At 34.0% G+C, this 17,388-nt stretch overlaps 1 pseudogene; it reads right to left on the reverse strand.

The window, feature by feature from the left end:
- Nucleotides 1-7,077: 7,077 nt before the first annotated feature.
- Nucleotides 7,078-17,388, reverse strand: part of LOC149544096 (transportin-1-like) — a 67,133-nt pseudogene continuing 56,822 nt past the window's right edge.

Below are 17,388 nucleotides of genomic sequence, written 5' to 3' on the forward strand. Positions count from 1 at the left end.
ATAGTAGAGTCATTTTTGGCTTCGCAAGAGTTGCCCCAAAAACCCCCACAAGGGTGTTGCCCCTCTACCCCACCCTATACTACAACAAAGAGCACACCTAGGGTGCTTCCCCAGGACCCCAGAAGGGGTGTTTCCCCCAAACCCACATAAAAATAATCTAAGGGAAAACCGTGCCAAATAAATTTGTGAATCTATTTAGGCTCCACATCACAATAATCTCCCACTTGGAGACTGATTAGACTCCACAATAGTAACCACCCACTTGGAGACCGATCAAACTCCACAATAGTAACCACCCACTTGGAGACTGATCATAGCACCACTAAACTTTTACCTCCCACTAGAATATCAAACCACCTTGGACTCTATTGTTATTTTATTTTGTTCAATGTAGAAGACCAATCAAAGTTGAAGAGGGGTTCAACTTCTCCCTTGTAACTACCTTAGTAAAAATATTTGTTAGATTATCATCCATATTTATCTTCTCTAGCTTTAACTATCCATCATCCAAAATTGACCAAATGAAATGGTACCACAACTATATGTGTTTCATCTTTGAATGTAGATTAGAATTCTTTGCAAGATGAATGGCATTCTGAATATCTATAAATAAATAATTATCCCTTTGTGGGTGTTCCAATTCTTCCCTAAAGAATTGAAGGCATATCATCTCCTTGGCTACTCCCATAGTAGAAGCATACTCTTCCTCTATAGTGGACAAAAAATTAACCTTCTGCAACTTAGAAATCCAACTCATTATTGTCCCACCAACAGTAAATACGCAACTTGTAGTACTCCACCTGGTATCAATATCCCCTACTAAATCTGAGTCAACATATCCCTGTAAATCAATAGTAGAGCCCCCAAAATGTAAACACTTATCAAGGATGTTCATCTCAAATATCTGAGAATCCATTTAACTACATTCCAATGCTCAATCCCTAGATGACTCATATGCCTATTAAAAACTCCCACTCCATGTATAATATCTTGCCAAGTACATACTATAACATACATCAAACTTCCTACAACTGAAGCATAGTGTACCTTGGATATATTATCCTCATCTTCTTGTGTCTTTTGATACATCTCCTTAGTCAACTTCAAATGACTAGGTAAAGTGTGTTGATAGCTTTCGCTTTCTCAATAGAGAAATGTTGTGACACCTTCTCAATATAATCGACCTGAGACAATATCAATTTTCTATTTTTTCTATCTTTGCAAATCTTCATACCAAGGATTTGGTTTTCTTCCCCCAAATCCTTTATAAAAAATGAATGTGCTAATTGTTCTTTTAACCCTTAATGTGTTGCATGTTAGACCTAGCTAAAAGCATATCATCAACATATAAACATAAAATAATGTAGCTATCATTAGAAAACCTCTTAAAATAAACACAATGATCTGAATGACTCCTACTATATCCATGCTCATGCATAAAATTATAAAATTATATGCTAGTATTCTCTCCATACCACATCTCAACTCAGTAGAAAATAAAGTTTGATCCTCTAATATAGTGTGTCTCCAAACAATCTTAAATCTCTCACTAGATATGTGTTAGAGTTTTAGGTGAATCTACAACACCCTCAAGATCAAATAAAAGACCAAGAAAGCTTTGACAAGATATTGTAAAGACAATTTCATTAAGATGCAAGAATGATATTATTGGTAATGAATATCAATAGATTATATGGACATGATTCATGGACATGGATCAAGTGACAAAAAATGCGCCTCACAAGGTTCTTCATTACATCCCCAATATTCCACATCTTAAATGATTATTTAGGTGTAGTAGCTTGGCACAATTTATGGATTACCATGCATGCAATAGAAGTCAAGATGACATTATTTGAATGCCTATGGATGGTTCAAAATTTATGGACATAGAGGAAAAGTGGCCACACTTTAGAAAGAACCTCAAAATCCTAGGCAACTAATGGTGTCAATCCATTTGGAGAGATGAGATTCATTTACTTGGTGTGTCCTATTTTTGTTATCAACAATAACCTTCCTCCGTGGATGTCAATAAAGAGGGAGCACATTATGTTGAGAATGATTGTTCTAGACATTTTATTATTTTATTATTATCTACATGTAATTATAAGTCTTGGAGTGAAATGACCACAATAATTAATTGATGTTCTTCATTCAACTAGGTAAGGACCAAGTGAAAGATATGAATGTATATATTGCACCTCTTATCGACAAGTTGTTGGTGTTATGGAATGGTTTCACTATCTATGATATCTCTAAACCAATTGGACAAAAACAATTTCAATTTCATGCAATGTTTGTGTGGATAATTCATGATGCCCCAAGGTTGACACATTTTTGTGGTATGTTATGCTAAAATCTAGTCGTATAGGATAATACTAATTCCAAAAATTAACATATTTAATCCAATTACATATTTATCTTGTAGGTCTTCAAAAAAAGGGAAAATTTTCATGCCCAATAAGTAGTCCAAAGATGAAATCTTGTCATTCAAAAAATTTAAGAAAATAGGTGTTTGATAAGAATAGACAGTTCCTCCACATAAGTCGTAAGTATTGAAGTGCCAAAAAACATCTTTTCAATTAGAAAGAAGAGACTACATCAAAGCCACAAAGAATGACACCTAACCTATAGTAGTTGGAATATAATAGAATTTGAGGTCATCAAGGCAACAATATTGACCACCTTCCAAAGGGACTAAAACGTTATCTTAGAGAATTTAGTAGACTTCCCTACTATGAGTAGCTACGAATTGTGCATTTGTTTGATACTATGCATATTGGAAAGAATGTAACAGAGACACTATGGAAAATATTGGATGGAGGGTGTGACAAAGAAAAACTTGCCAAAATTTGTAGTGACATTCATGATTCTAATGATGCAATGAAAAATATCATTGAATCAAATAGCAATGGAGACCGGATTAATGTAAGTACCCTTCCTCGATTATTAACAAAGCAACAAAGTAATGCCATAAAAGAATTCATATGAAAAAATTAATTTCCTACAAGATTTGCTGCAAATATAAGCAATCTCATATCAAAGAAAAGTGAATTTGGCCCAGAGCTGAAAATGCATGATTGGCATACCTACATCAAGTTAAGTCATGATCTTTTGTATTTACAATATATTTGTGAAACTATATTCAATTTTCATTGTATTATGTTAGAAAAGAATGAAATGATCATTTGACAATTGTTGCAGTATGTGTTACCCCTATCACTCCCAAACAACTTCGATAATAATATCAAACAAGTGATATATGATCTTGGAAAATACATGACATAAGTAGTGTCATTTGTTCAATATATCAAATAAGTAATATATTGTAAAGTCTCATATTTATATGTTTTTGTGTCTTGAATCCCTTGTAGGTGGTTATCATCTAAATAAATCCATAAAGAATATGTAAAATATTGGAAGAAAATAATTTTTCTACTGATGTGTGAAATGTAAAAGTGTTTACCTTCAAATTTTTTTAATGCATAAGAACACTACCTCATACACCTAGTTGAGGAGATTAAATTGTGTGGACCTCTACAACCTAGGTCAATGTGGATGGTTGAGAGACACTTGAAATTTTTGAAGGGTTTAGTTCAACATAGAGCATGTCCCAAGGATCTATGATTGGGGGGTTATATGATATAATAGATGATGTTGTACATTACTCAATATCTTCCTAATCTTGCAGCAAAGGCCCATATAGATTGCATTTGGGATCTTAACTCCATTAAAAAATTTGAAGGGGAGTACTTAGTGGGGAACAATAGATTTAGGAAAGTGAAAAGTAATAAATATGTTGTAAGTCATCTATTTACTTTTGTATAGTTGCTAAAGAGTGGGATGCAATACATTTGTTTATTGCAAACAATCAAAGATTGGATGATGGTATGGATTGAACAGTGTCAACATTTTGGTTATAGATTAAAATGGGAATATGTGTCTTTATTGGTTAAACAAGCTCATTATAATGGAGATTTCAATGTTACACAAAAGGAAATAGATTTAGCATATGGTTTAAGAGATCTCCATGTACTTATAAGTTTGTTAATCAACCATATGTTTTTGAACTTGTGATGCAATAATTTATATATGTTTGACATTATTGTAGGTGAAACACCACAAGTCTATGTTATGCAATGGTTATAAATTTTACATCAAAGATTTAGATGACACAAAGATAACTTGTGATTCTAGGATAAGTACAATCTTCCATGTGATCAATATTTCATCTAGAAATGACTTACATCCTCGAGAATCTCAAAATTGATACCATGGCATTTTGGTTGATGTACTTGACTATGACTTTAATTTCTTCAAATTATTTCTCTTCATCATCAAATGGTACAAACTACGACTCAATAATTTTTTATCTTGATAGAACTATTATTGAGCATGAGAGTGGATTTTCAATTATTAATATAAGGTTGTTTGAGCTAGTTAGGGATGAGCCCTATGTTCTTCCAAGCCAATGTGAGCAGGTATTTTACTTAGAGGTTCCACATAAACTAGGTTGGTCATTTTTTGTTAGGCATGATCCAAGGGAAAGGCTGATAAAGTATAATGTGATGATGCTCCTAATGCAAATGATTATGCAATTAATCACGATGATGATGCTTCTACCGATCATGATGATGAGGATGATGATGATGATGATGATGATGATGATGATGATGATGATGATGAAAATGATGATGATTTCATTGATGACAAGGAAGACTGGGATAGTGGTGGTGACGATGATGACAATCCTGATGATGAGATGGATGAAGAATAATATCAATGACCAGGCAAGTTTGATTAGCTAACAAGGTAAAGAGTGCTACAATTTTATTTAAAAGTCTCAAATTTTTAAAAGTTAACCCTTTTATTTGTTATTGCATAGGACTTTCCTTTGCAAAGGAGAACAAGCGCATGTCCACAGGTGAGAAGAAATATTGATGATGACAAGGATATGCCTCTGTAACAATATAGGGAAGGACAAAAAAAACCAAAAAGAAATGATTCATGTGATCTTATGTAACTTATTTGAAAACAATTGATGTTTTATTTATGCTCTATTGAATGTTCTAATGAATCTTATGTTTTAATGTTAATGTGAATGTTCTAATGAAACTTATGTGTTAATGAATGTTATCATGTGATAATTCATGAATGTTAGCAATTTATTAATAGAATGAATGAATTTTAGATGTTAACGAGGGGGTAGGGTGGCAACGTCAAATGAGCTTCCACCTTCACATGGTTGGCCCTGATTAGTAGATAATATTAAACTATTCTCAAAACCAAGTGAAGCTCAACATTAACCTATAATTGCATGACAACTAACTATGTGAATCTCTTGGTTTCAAGCAATGTAGAAGGACGCCATAGTCAAACTCATTGATTTATGAAATTTAGTTAGTGTATGAAGTATTTGAAAGAATGAATTTCTATGGGATTGCCTCAAATTATTCCTCTCTAAGGAATTCTATTGTTGAGATTATAATTACTAATGATTTATCATGAGTGCAAGGCCTGATTTTGAATCTGATTTGAGCTGATCATATATTGTGACAAAATTATGATTGATGAGTGAAGCTATGGTTTTGAATCTTTTTAATGTGATTTGTGGGGATTATAAATGTATATTTGTAGATGCATATGTGGGGGCACAGATCACAATATGGAAAATGACCAAATTAGATGTTACTATTGTGCAAAGGGCTCTCATGGTCGAGAGTTCTCCCACTTAAGGTTGGCAGATTGGCCAAATGCCTCAAGATAAAACAAATTTATGCTTACAATGCTGATTTGTATTCCCTTACAAGATAATCAACAATCTTCTTGTATTGAGAAGGTTCATGTTCTTGTTTGAAGTAGCTTTCAAAAACACTATATGACATGCTCCATGAGATGAAACAACAATAAGAATGAAATGTGATCAACGTGAAAAAATAACTACCATTTTTTTATTTGTTGTCTAAACTTTGATGTTCAATACATTTTTGTTCTTGTAGTTTATGTTTAAGTTTGAATATATTTAAATTAGATTATGTGATTTTTTTCTGTTATCAACATTTTGTATCATATTTTTAACTATTTATAATTGACTACTGGATAGCTTATTATGGCATTGAATCATAACATTTGATGCTAAATTCATTTATTTATTGGATAGCTCATCATGAAATCAAATCATAGAATTTCATTTCATAACTCATGATGACAATGAATTATAGAATTTAATTCAAAACTTCCTAAAAGAAAAAACTCACATAATATATTTCAAAATGCTCAAACAAAAATTATGAACTATTAACACAAACATATACAAATGGTCTTAGTTTTCTAGTGATATAGAATGTTCTTGTTTACATTGTATATGGCCCTTCCTGTTTAGGATATATAGAATGAATTGAATTGCTTCAAGATCTATGCAGTTTACATGTAGCTAGAACTAATTTCTCTCACCTCATCAATTTACCTACTATTTACACCAATTTAGTCATGGTTTTCCTTTGATTGATTTATAAAAAATTATGGCTCATTTAGTGACTTATTTTTTATTCGACACACAACCAATTATTTGATTAAATTTGAACAAATTGTTGAACTTCTACTACAATGATGACCAACACAAATTTTACATTCTAAGATTCAAGTAATAGTTAACTGCTTTAGTGCTTTTACTATTGCAAATGTATCGCACATTATTCATGTCAAAAAATCCTTGTGCCATTGTTATGTACCCAATTTCAAAAAAAACAAAAAATTGTTTAAGAAAAAAATGGTAAAGTTTTGTCATGTGATTCAAGAGTGATCCCTAGAGAAATATAACAAATGAACAAACATTAGGCCTAATCTAATGAGAAATGCAACAAAAATAAATACTAAGACAAAGTCATAAACGAAGTCCACATCCTATGATTGCAAATATAACATGACATAGTCAATAGTTCTAATATGGTATTGAAATATAGGGCATAAGAATTAAACCTACATATAAGATAGACACTAGATAAATAAATTATAGTCTCTTCAATTTCAATGAGCTACACAAGGTAAAGGTAAGAGTTCCATAGTCCAAGGGAAATTTTATAGAGTTATAGTACTATTTTCTAGAAGTGATTTATTTAACTCCTCAAGATTAGAGAGGATTGGAATAAGATAGGATATAACTCATTGCAATGGGTGATAGCTCATGTTGAATCTTTACAACAATTTTCCCAATATTCCAACAAGCATTATTTGTAACATAAACAATTTTCTTCACTTATGCTAGTTGCAGTTTTGTGGCAACATTTAGGAAATCAACCAAATTTGGTTGCAAATGCACTGCACAAACTTTTTCAAATTTACCAAGTAGCACAATGGCGCTTTGAAAAACATTAGTAGCCTCATCTCCACAACATTGTAAAATAAGATTTTTAAAATCACTCCATGTAACCAAACTTTCAATTCCACTTCCAAGGCCTTCAACAAGCTTGGAGAGCAAGTCCAATGAGAAAAAAATTAACTCCTTATCATATGGATCACTTTCCTTTATAGGATCAACCTTTGCAAAAAAAATTATTCATATCAGGTTGATAGATCTTACAAATACATGTTCATCTGAATGAGTAAACCCAAGACCCATTGCCTATGTTATTGCTGTGAAACATTCAAGCAAAGGAAAAAGACCCCTATCTGAATTTTAGTGTTGCTACCATTTGGAAATTAGTGGAGGTATCAAAATATCAAAATATTTTTCCTAGTTGATTTCCCCCTCCATCCATAACATCTTCAAGTGTACCAATCACATCATATACAATACAAAGATTTGGCTTTTGGTATTTAGCAGACACACACAAAAGGTGTTGTAAAATAAGCTCCAAGTGTGGTGCTAACTCTCTTGCTTCCTCCTCTTCAAGGGTAGAAAAGGAAGAGAAAGAAACCTCCTAAAATTTCTTGTTGTTGTCTAAAATTCATCTAAGAAGACTAGAAAGTACCTTAACAAGCTATTCATGTCCTTCTAGATGACCTATGACCTGAAAAATCCATTTATTATACTGAGAAAGTATCCAACATGTGATGCTTCACTCCAAAGGATACTTGTAAAAGGCACAAGATAATAAACCATCTCCTATAAATATGGGAAGATTTCGTTGATACAACCCTCTATAATTGCACCTAGCACCAAACTTGTAGCTTCTCATTCTTGCTAAGCTATATGAGTGGTACTTAACTTGAACTGAACTAGAGGCATACAGATTGGAAGAATTTTATCACCAAATATAGTAGAAAGCATATCAAGTTCTGCAACATTACATTATCTCAAATTCCATGAATTGATGATATCTTCTTCCTCTTCTCCATCATAAGTTCCATATGCCCCTTGTGCTTGTGAATAAAAAATCTATGTTTCAAATCTTGATCCCTATCAAAAATATTTTCATCACCCTTTGCATCAACAAGTACCTCATCATTATCTACATACACCATGTTTGACAATAGAGCCATAATCAAGTGTGGTAGAAACTCCCTCAATATTTTTGGATGAAGATGAGCTTTACAAAATGTAGAGAGGTAAGCGCATCAAGTTGTGGTGCCAAAAAATGACACCCATTTTTTTTCTAGCTTTCAATAGTGCGTACACGCTTTTTAAAACCCTAAATTATTATGAATGGGCTACAAACTCGTAGCCCATTTATTTTTTCCTCATTTTCCAACTTCCTCTCCTCACAACGCATATGCAAATTCATAAAATTGAAGATTTTTGCCACCCACCTTGTCAATATCCCTCCTCATCATTGAAGTTCGAGATCACGACCATGTTGTATGTTGTCTAACCTTCTTTTTGCATTGTTTTATATGTTTTTTGTATTGTTTTGTAGGTTTTTTTGAATTTTTTTAAAAATTTGTTTATTTACTTAGATTGCAATTGATTTCTTATCAGGACATGTGAATAATGAACTAGAAAATCTCCAACAAGATCACAACCAAAACCCTCAACAAGATCCAAACCAAAACCCTCAACAAGATGAGAATCAAAACCCTCCACAACAAGAAATTCCACAACCTACACCAATTAGAAGACCTCCTCCTAACATACAAGAAAACATAATAGATGAAATAGAAAGAGGCAAAAATGAATTAGAAGCACTCATTGGTAGGTTGAAAGCTTGTGGATAAACCAATCCAACGAGAGCTCAATTGGTATCCTCCCTCAAGTCCATTATGACCCACGTAGCTTCTATTAGTGTTCAATTAGATATTTGGTAGGTTAAGAGGGATGAACAAAAAAAATATTATGCAAACAAATTATCATATCAAGATGTTAAAAAAAAAAAAGATATACCAAAAGGTAGAATTTGTGCATTATTTAGAAAGCCTAGTGAACGAAATATTGTTAGAGAGACAACTAAATAGCTCCCCATCCATTGGTGCATACACGATGGTATTAGAAATAATTTTTGGGATAGATGGTGTATGGTTTTTGATGCCCCTCCCTACAATAATCATGAGGTCCCAATGTATTTCTTAAAGAAATTATATTGTGAGTTTGTCCTTGGGGAGATCCCGAATTATTTTGATATATTAGAATCTTAGGGTAAAGGTGGGGGGTCATCATTTGAGAGGTCAGGGGCACATCGTGACCCTAATGTAGTTAGGACACCTGTGGTCAAGCCATAGAGTGAGCATGTGACTATTCCTTCAGTTGTGAAGGAACATGTAGAGGCCAGTACTCTAGGGACTATTAATGCTTTGACATAGACCCTCATTCATTACACAAGTCCATTAGTTGAGGATGAGCCTTCTACATGTCATGATCACATGTGCACATCATGCAGATCCTTATGCACATTTGGCAATCATGATGGAGATGGTGTGGATGATGGGCTAGTCACTGATCAGTTCTTGAATGAGACATTTGGCACTAACACATAGCTAAATTACAACTATAATAAACTAATTTGATCACATTTTATATGTATAGTGAATGACTAATTAATTAGCATGTATTGACATTGTTCAAAATTTAGGGTCAGAGTGTTGGCGGCCCTAGTAAGGATCCCCCAGCCCCATTTTTCATCCCATCGATGATTCCAGAGGTATATATCAATTTAATAATTTAAATTAATACATATATTTATTAGGTAATCATATGAAGGATTGACAAAAATTTTTATGCATGTGCATCAATTCTCTACAACACTATCAACATTCACTACAGACTCTAAGCCTAGACACGATACGAGCTCTGTAGAGGTACATTTGTTTCATGTTAATTTAATTCATTTGATTATATTTGTTCCATGTTTCATGTTTCATGTAACATATAATTTATGACATGCAACTCTTGACATCTGAGACTCCTCCTCATCTTCGACAATCTGTCGATTATAGAGTAGCTACAACTATGGCTAATTCATAGCCATTGATTGAGGTATGAAAGAATTTTCTTGGTTTTAGTTTTTGTTTATAATAGTTAGTATCAAAATTTCTAATGTTGTTTATAAGTGATTATATCGACTGAATTTTTGTAGGGTCTTGTTACACCCAATCATCCACAAGCCTTCGAGGTGGACTTACAGAGCGACTATATGATGATGGTAAGAAAATAATTAATTTTGTGTGTACATATATTTGATTTCAATGTATAATAATTATTGATTCATATCTACTTTATTTGTATCAACTCGAGTTAGAGAAGAGCCTCAACAAGAGGATGAGCGAGCATGCGAGGAAGACCCCATCATCACCATCATCTGCCTCCACACAACAATCGAAGACCTCTAGAGATTTGTTTCCTTCCCCTCATGGGAAGGAGAAGATATAGTTGATAGACATACATGTATAGGCATCAGTGGACATATATGTTAGATTTTATGTCAGTGGAAATATCGATATACATTTGATGTATATATGACATTTTATATTCGATGTATGACATTTATTTGATGCATGACATTATTAGACTTATGAAATTATTGGTTATCATTTTATATTATATGTTTGTTCATGTATGACATTATTGGTTATCATAATATATTATATGTTCCTTCATATATGACATTATTGGTTAACATAATATATTATATGTTCGTTCATGTATGACTTTAGTGGTTGTCATAATATATTATATGTTCACTCATGTATGACATTATTGGTTATCATAATGTATTATGAGGTTGCATGGGTACTTGTACCCACACCCTTGGTACTCGTACCCATGTACCCAAGTACTGGGTACACATATCCCAAGTATTAAGTACTCGATGGAGAGCATCATAGCTAAGAACCTTGATTGAGATTTCAGATTTATTTATTTTTAGTTTTTTGTTTGTGTATCAGCTCATTGTTTATCAAGCTTAATTCAATACCTAATTAGTTCGAAACTTTCATAGAATATTGATTAACAATAAAATTTATCACTATTTAAGAATAATTTTATCATTTGCAATATGTCATCATCATATGATTTATGATCTTGTTCATGTTTAAAGTTTTCCTTCTTTATTATTTGTTTATCAAGCTTAATTCAATACCTAATTAGTTTGAAACTTTGATACAATATTGATCAACAATAAACTTTATCAGTGTTAAAACTAGAAATTTATCATTTGTAATATGTCATTGTCAAATGATTTATGATCTTCTTGTTCATGTTTAAATCTGCCTTCTATGTTATGCATCTAAACATTTATCGTAAATTATTATTATTAACATATAAAAAATCTGAAACTAAAAACAATACATTACATTTGTAAACTTTATCACTGTTCTTGATTTGAAAAATCATTGTCATGACTCATAAATTCATGTTTTCTATAAATATAAAAGTATAATTAAATATAAATTTTGACATACCCAAGTACCCTCGTCCCCTATTATAAAAAATAGTTGTACCCATACCCGTACCCTAAGTACCCCTGACCCCGTGCAACCTTGTATATTATAGGTGGATCTTGGTGTTTTCTATACACCTATGTGGTCTATAGGATCTATTGCTACTTATAACATCCCCTGACCTTGCCCAACCTCCTCACCAAGTTAACTAATCCAAACTTGTAGCATCACTCCAAAGGTTTTATAGGTCTACTAGGGTACCATAGCACTCCCTAGTCCAACCAAGGTTTCCATGATTTCATAAGGTGTTATTGGAACACTTTTACTATGCTTGAATGGATAACAACAATGGGTTTGTACCCGATTTCAAGATTTCTTCACAAAAGGGCTACAAGGAGAACCCCTAATTAGGCCTCCACCCAGATTTCTAGGGCCAATAGCTCCTTTGTCTTAGATTTTCAACACATCTAGCCTTAATAAAAATGCATACATAGGACCCATGCTCAAGAATTTTTAGGGTCTCAAGGTGCTTATAGGCTATACAACAAAAATAGCAAAATTGAGGGTTTGGTAGGGTTTTCTTGGCTTCCTATTATCCCCACTTTTAAGACACCCTCAACACATCATCAAAACACCTCCTCCACAAGTTAAAACCTCATCATACTCCTCTTCAATTCCTCAGAAGGGAAAGTCTTTATTCTTCAAGCTTTTCTCTCTAGAGCTCTTTCTTTGTTGACAGTCCCTAGCTGAGCATTGCCTAGCTTGCCTAGGGCTTGGTCAAAGAATTCTTTGCACTCACTTTCAAGGCCTTTTCTTGCATAATATAATACATTAGGGTCTATAGCCTTGAAATCTAGAAGACCATGGAATTTCCATGGTGGAGACAAGACTTATAGCCCTTTCATGATAAACAACTCCAAAACTAGCAATAGATAGGTACCTTTGAAGAAATTTACAATACCTTTCAAAACTAGGTCACAAACTATAACTAATGCATGGTGAATATAGAAGCTACAAGTATCTAATGTTTTTTAGCTATTACAGAGAACTTTCATATATATGTTGCTTGACCTCATTCAATCCATGTCTCCTACCTTAAGGCTCTACTTTCATGGTATTAATATCCTTAAAAATGTATTATGCTAGTGCTTTAAGATAATTGGATGCATGTAACCTGTTCATCTGTGACAAACTACTTTCCTAAACCTTTTTTTTCTTTAACTTCTTGAATTTGACGCTTTGTCTATTATACAAATCATCTTTCACATCACCAACAAGACAACGATGAACTTCATTGTTTTGACATCTTTTGGAATCCCTTTGTTCATTCAGGCCATGAGTTTTGGAATGCCTATTGTCATCTTCTTTAACACTACTATTGCCATATGTTATAACTGTCACATTCTCCAAAGGGAAAACCTCACTATTTCAATGTCTTATCCTTAATGCTATGACAATTGTACATCTTTGGACCTCTAGATTTGTTAGGTTCTTATTCATTAGATCACCATTTGTCCTAACAATCTAATAATATATTGATATAGTATAGCCTCAAAATCACCATATATCACTAGTGCACTAACATGTATTCAAAAATATTTGAAAGCCTTTGTTGAATTCTCAGTTCATGCTAGGTGAAACTTGTAAATTTATTCTAATAGAGTTCAACATTGAAAAAATAGGAGTAGATAATAAATTTCCTCAAACTACCAACCTACCACCACCTAAATGGAATTTGGAGCTCCTCTTCATAGCTTTAGAATTGTGATTGTTCCTTTGTGGTTATCCCTTTATGAACTAACTCACAACTTTACAACTCATTTTAGTATTTGATTATGAGTCATCTTGCACATAAAAAACTAGGTGTTTTGTTAAAATATCCTTGAAAATTTTTAATTTATAACTCATACTATAAATAGTACTAAATGTCTTCTATTCTATTAGACATGATTACTAGATTTATTAAGATTGTTGTCTCACTATGTCTTCTTTTTTGCTAAATTTGCTATCATATGATCCATTAAATTAGTTCTTATATACCTCTACCATAAAGGTTCTCCATGCTTTTTACCATATGACTATAATCTATGTGATATAGTAGTAAACTAGCTTTTAAGAAGTTTTTCAATATACTTTAATCAATCATTGATCTCAATTGGACACCTCTATTCCATTTGCACATAACTACTACATAGGCTTCTCAGATGTACTTTTTCACTTGTTTGGATTAAGCACTATTGTTCTTCTTAGTTGAAAGAAAAGTGGGAATGATTTTAAATATTTTCTTGATCATACTTTGCCACTTAACAATCTTTTACTTATTCCATCTACATAGGAAATGATTCTGCTTTCTTTAACCCTACCACAAAGCCCTAGAAATGAACATGAATATTGAGTTTAATACCATGTCATTGTTTTCATGGAACTTAGCATTTTGATAAATATTAAAGATTTTTTCTAGAGATGTTGATAGTTACACTACTACAAAGGTTTAAAAATTTGTTCATCACACTCACTATTGTTGCTAATATTCTAGTTAGTAATGACTTGTTGAGAAAGAGTTTTTGTAGGGACCTAGGATGAAAAGTTAAATTAGATTGATCCCAAGATACTATACTAGTGGGTGAGGAAATTGTGACACTCCAACCAAATGGAAAGTCTATGTACATTCCTTTCATCAGAAGATCCCTGAGCCCAAATTCTATGCACTAGGTGTTAAATTTCTAACTACATTATTTTAGGAGGGGAAGAGATTGTTGAATCTAAAATTAATAATAAGGATTCTTGATAGTATATCATGAGTCTCCATCCTTGGATGAGATGACATATCTAGTTGCCACAGTCAATGATCGCTACCCTGTGACATTTAGTGACCCTTAGGGATGTTTTAGTTCGGCATGCCTGAGAATGTTTGAGCACTCAATAGGATAGGATGAGCTTGGGGCTAGTGTGTATCTAGCCACCCAGAGTTAATAGAATAGAAAGTTTGATCTCACGACGAAAGGTGAGAGATCTTTGGCAGTTGGAAACTTTGTACTAGCCAACACTACAAGTTTTAGCATCACCCGAGATGCAATCGCAAAATCAAAATGGCATAAGAACTCTAAAAAGTGATAGATTTTATTGTAGGTCTCTGCAATATGGTCCTATAAAACCTAGAATCACATCCATACCTTGCACGAGCTCCAAGATATGTCCTATCAAAAATTGTTTCCATATGGCATTTAGTGACCCTTAGGGACGTTTTGATTTGGCATGCCCAAGAATGTTTGAGCACTCAATGGGATGGGACAAGCTTGGGGATAGGGTTTACCCAGCCATCTAGAGCTAATAGAATAGACAGTTCGATCCCATGATGAAAGGTGAGAGAGATTTGGTAGTTGGCAACTTTGTACTGGTCAACACTACAAGTTTTAGCATCACCTGAGATGGCATCACAAAATCAAAATAGAGTAAGATCTCCAAAAAGTGAGAGAGGTTATTGTAGGTCTCTGCAACATAGTCCTATAGGACCTAGAATTGCATCTATACCTTGCACAAGCTCTGAGATATGCCATGTCGAAGATCGTTGACCTATTGCATTTAGTGACCCTGAGGGAAATTTTAGTTTGGCATGCTTGAGGTGTTTGAGCACTCAATGGGATAGACAATTCAATCTCACAAAAAATGGCAAGAGAGATTTGGTAGTTGGCAACTTTGTAATGGCTAACACTACAAGTTTCAACATCACCCGAGATGGTGTTGTAAAATCAAAATGGAGTAAGATCTCCAAAAAGTGAGAGAGGTTATTGTAGGTCTCTACAACATGATCCTATAAGACCTAGAATCACATCCATACCTCGCATGAGCTCCAAAATATTCCCTATCAAAGATCACTGTTCTATCGCATTTAGTGACCCTTAGGGACATTTTGGTTCAGCGTGCCCAAGAATGTTTAAGCACTCAATGGGATGGGATGAGCTTAGAGATAAGGTTTACTCAGCCACCTGAAGCTAACAGAATAGATAGTTTGATCCCACAACAAAAGATGAGAGAGATTTGACAGTTGGCAACTTTGTTTCTGCCAACACTACAAGTTTCAGCATCACTTGAGATGATGTCACAAAATCAAAATGGAGGAAGATCTCCAAAAAAGTGAGAGAGGTTATTATAGCTCTCTATAATATGGTCCTATAGGACCTAGAATTGCATCCATACCTCACACGAGCTTTGAGATATGCCCTGTCAAAGGTCATTGCCCTATGGCATTTAGTGACCCTTAGGGATGTTTCGATTCGGTGTTCCCAAGAATGTTTGAGCTCTCAACGAGATGCAATGAGCTTGGGGATAGGGTTTACTTGGCCACCTAGAGCTAAAAAAATAGATGGCTTGATCCCATGATGAACGGTGAGGGAGATTTGGCAGTTGGCAACTTTGTACTAGCCAACACTACAAGTTTCAACATCACTCGAGATGATGTCACAAAATCAAAATGGAGGAAGATCTCCAAAAAGTGAGAGAGGTTATTTTAACTCTCTACAAAATGGTCCTATAGGACCTAGAATTGCATCCATACCTCACACAAGCTCTGAGATATGCCCTATCAAAGATCACTACCCTATGGCATTTAGTGACCCTTAGGGACATTTTGGTTTGGCATGCTCAAGAACATTCGAGAACTTAATGGGATGGGATGAGCTTGGGGATAGGGTTTACCTAGCCACCCAAAGCGAAAAATAAATAATTTGATCTCACGATGAATAGTGAGTGATATTTGGTAGTTGGCAACTTTGACTGGCCAATACTACAAGTTTTAGCATCACCTAAGATGGCGTTGCAAAATCAAAATGGAGTAAGATCTCCAAAAAGTGAGAGAGGTTATTGTAGGTCTCTACAACACAGTCCTATAGGACCTATAATTGCATCTATATCTCACACAGGCTCTGAGATACGCCCCATCAAAGATCATTGCCCTATGGCATTTAGTGACCCTCAGGGATGTTTCGGTTTGACGTGCTCGAGAATGTTTGAGCGCTCAAAAAGATAGGACGAGCTTGGGGCTAGGGTTTATTTGGCCAGCTAGAGCTAATGGAATAGATAGTTCAATCCCACGATGAATGGTAAGGGAGATTTGGTAGTTGGCAACTTTGTATTGGCCAACACTACAAGTTTTAGCATCACCCGAGATAGCATCGCAAAATTAAAATGGAGTAAGATCTCCAAAAAGTAAGAGAGGTTATTGTAGGTATCTAAAAAATGGTCCTATAGAACCTAGAATTGCATCCATATCTCACACGAGCTCTGAGATATTCCCCATCAAAGATTGCTACCCTATGGCATTTAGTGACCCTTAGGGACATTTCAATTCGACGTGCCCAAGAATGTTTGAGTGCTCAATGGGATAGGAAAGCTTGGGGCTAGGGTTTACCTAGCCACATAGAGCTAACGGAATAGATAGTTTGATCCCATGACCCTTTTTCCACTAAGTTACAAATTTGAGCAACTTTTACAACATTCAACAATGCAACTTTGCACAAAAAGTGTAATTTTTACATTTTTCACTTGATTCCACTTCTATGACTTGGAAAAGGTTTGAAA

The sequence above is a fragment of the Cupressus sempervirens genome, chromosome 8 (genome assembly GCF_028749045.1).
Source record: "Cupressus sempervirens isolate cs-2001-9-10 chromosome 8, ASM2874904v1, whole genome shotgun sequence".
NCBI lineage: Eukaryota > Viridiplantae > Streptophyta > Pinopsida > Cupressales > Cupressaceae > Cupressus > Cupressus sempervirens.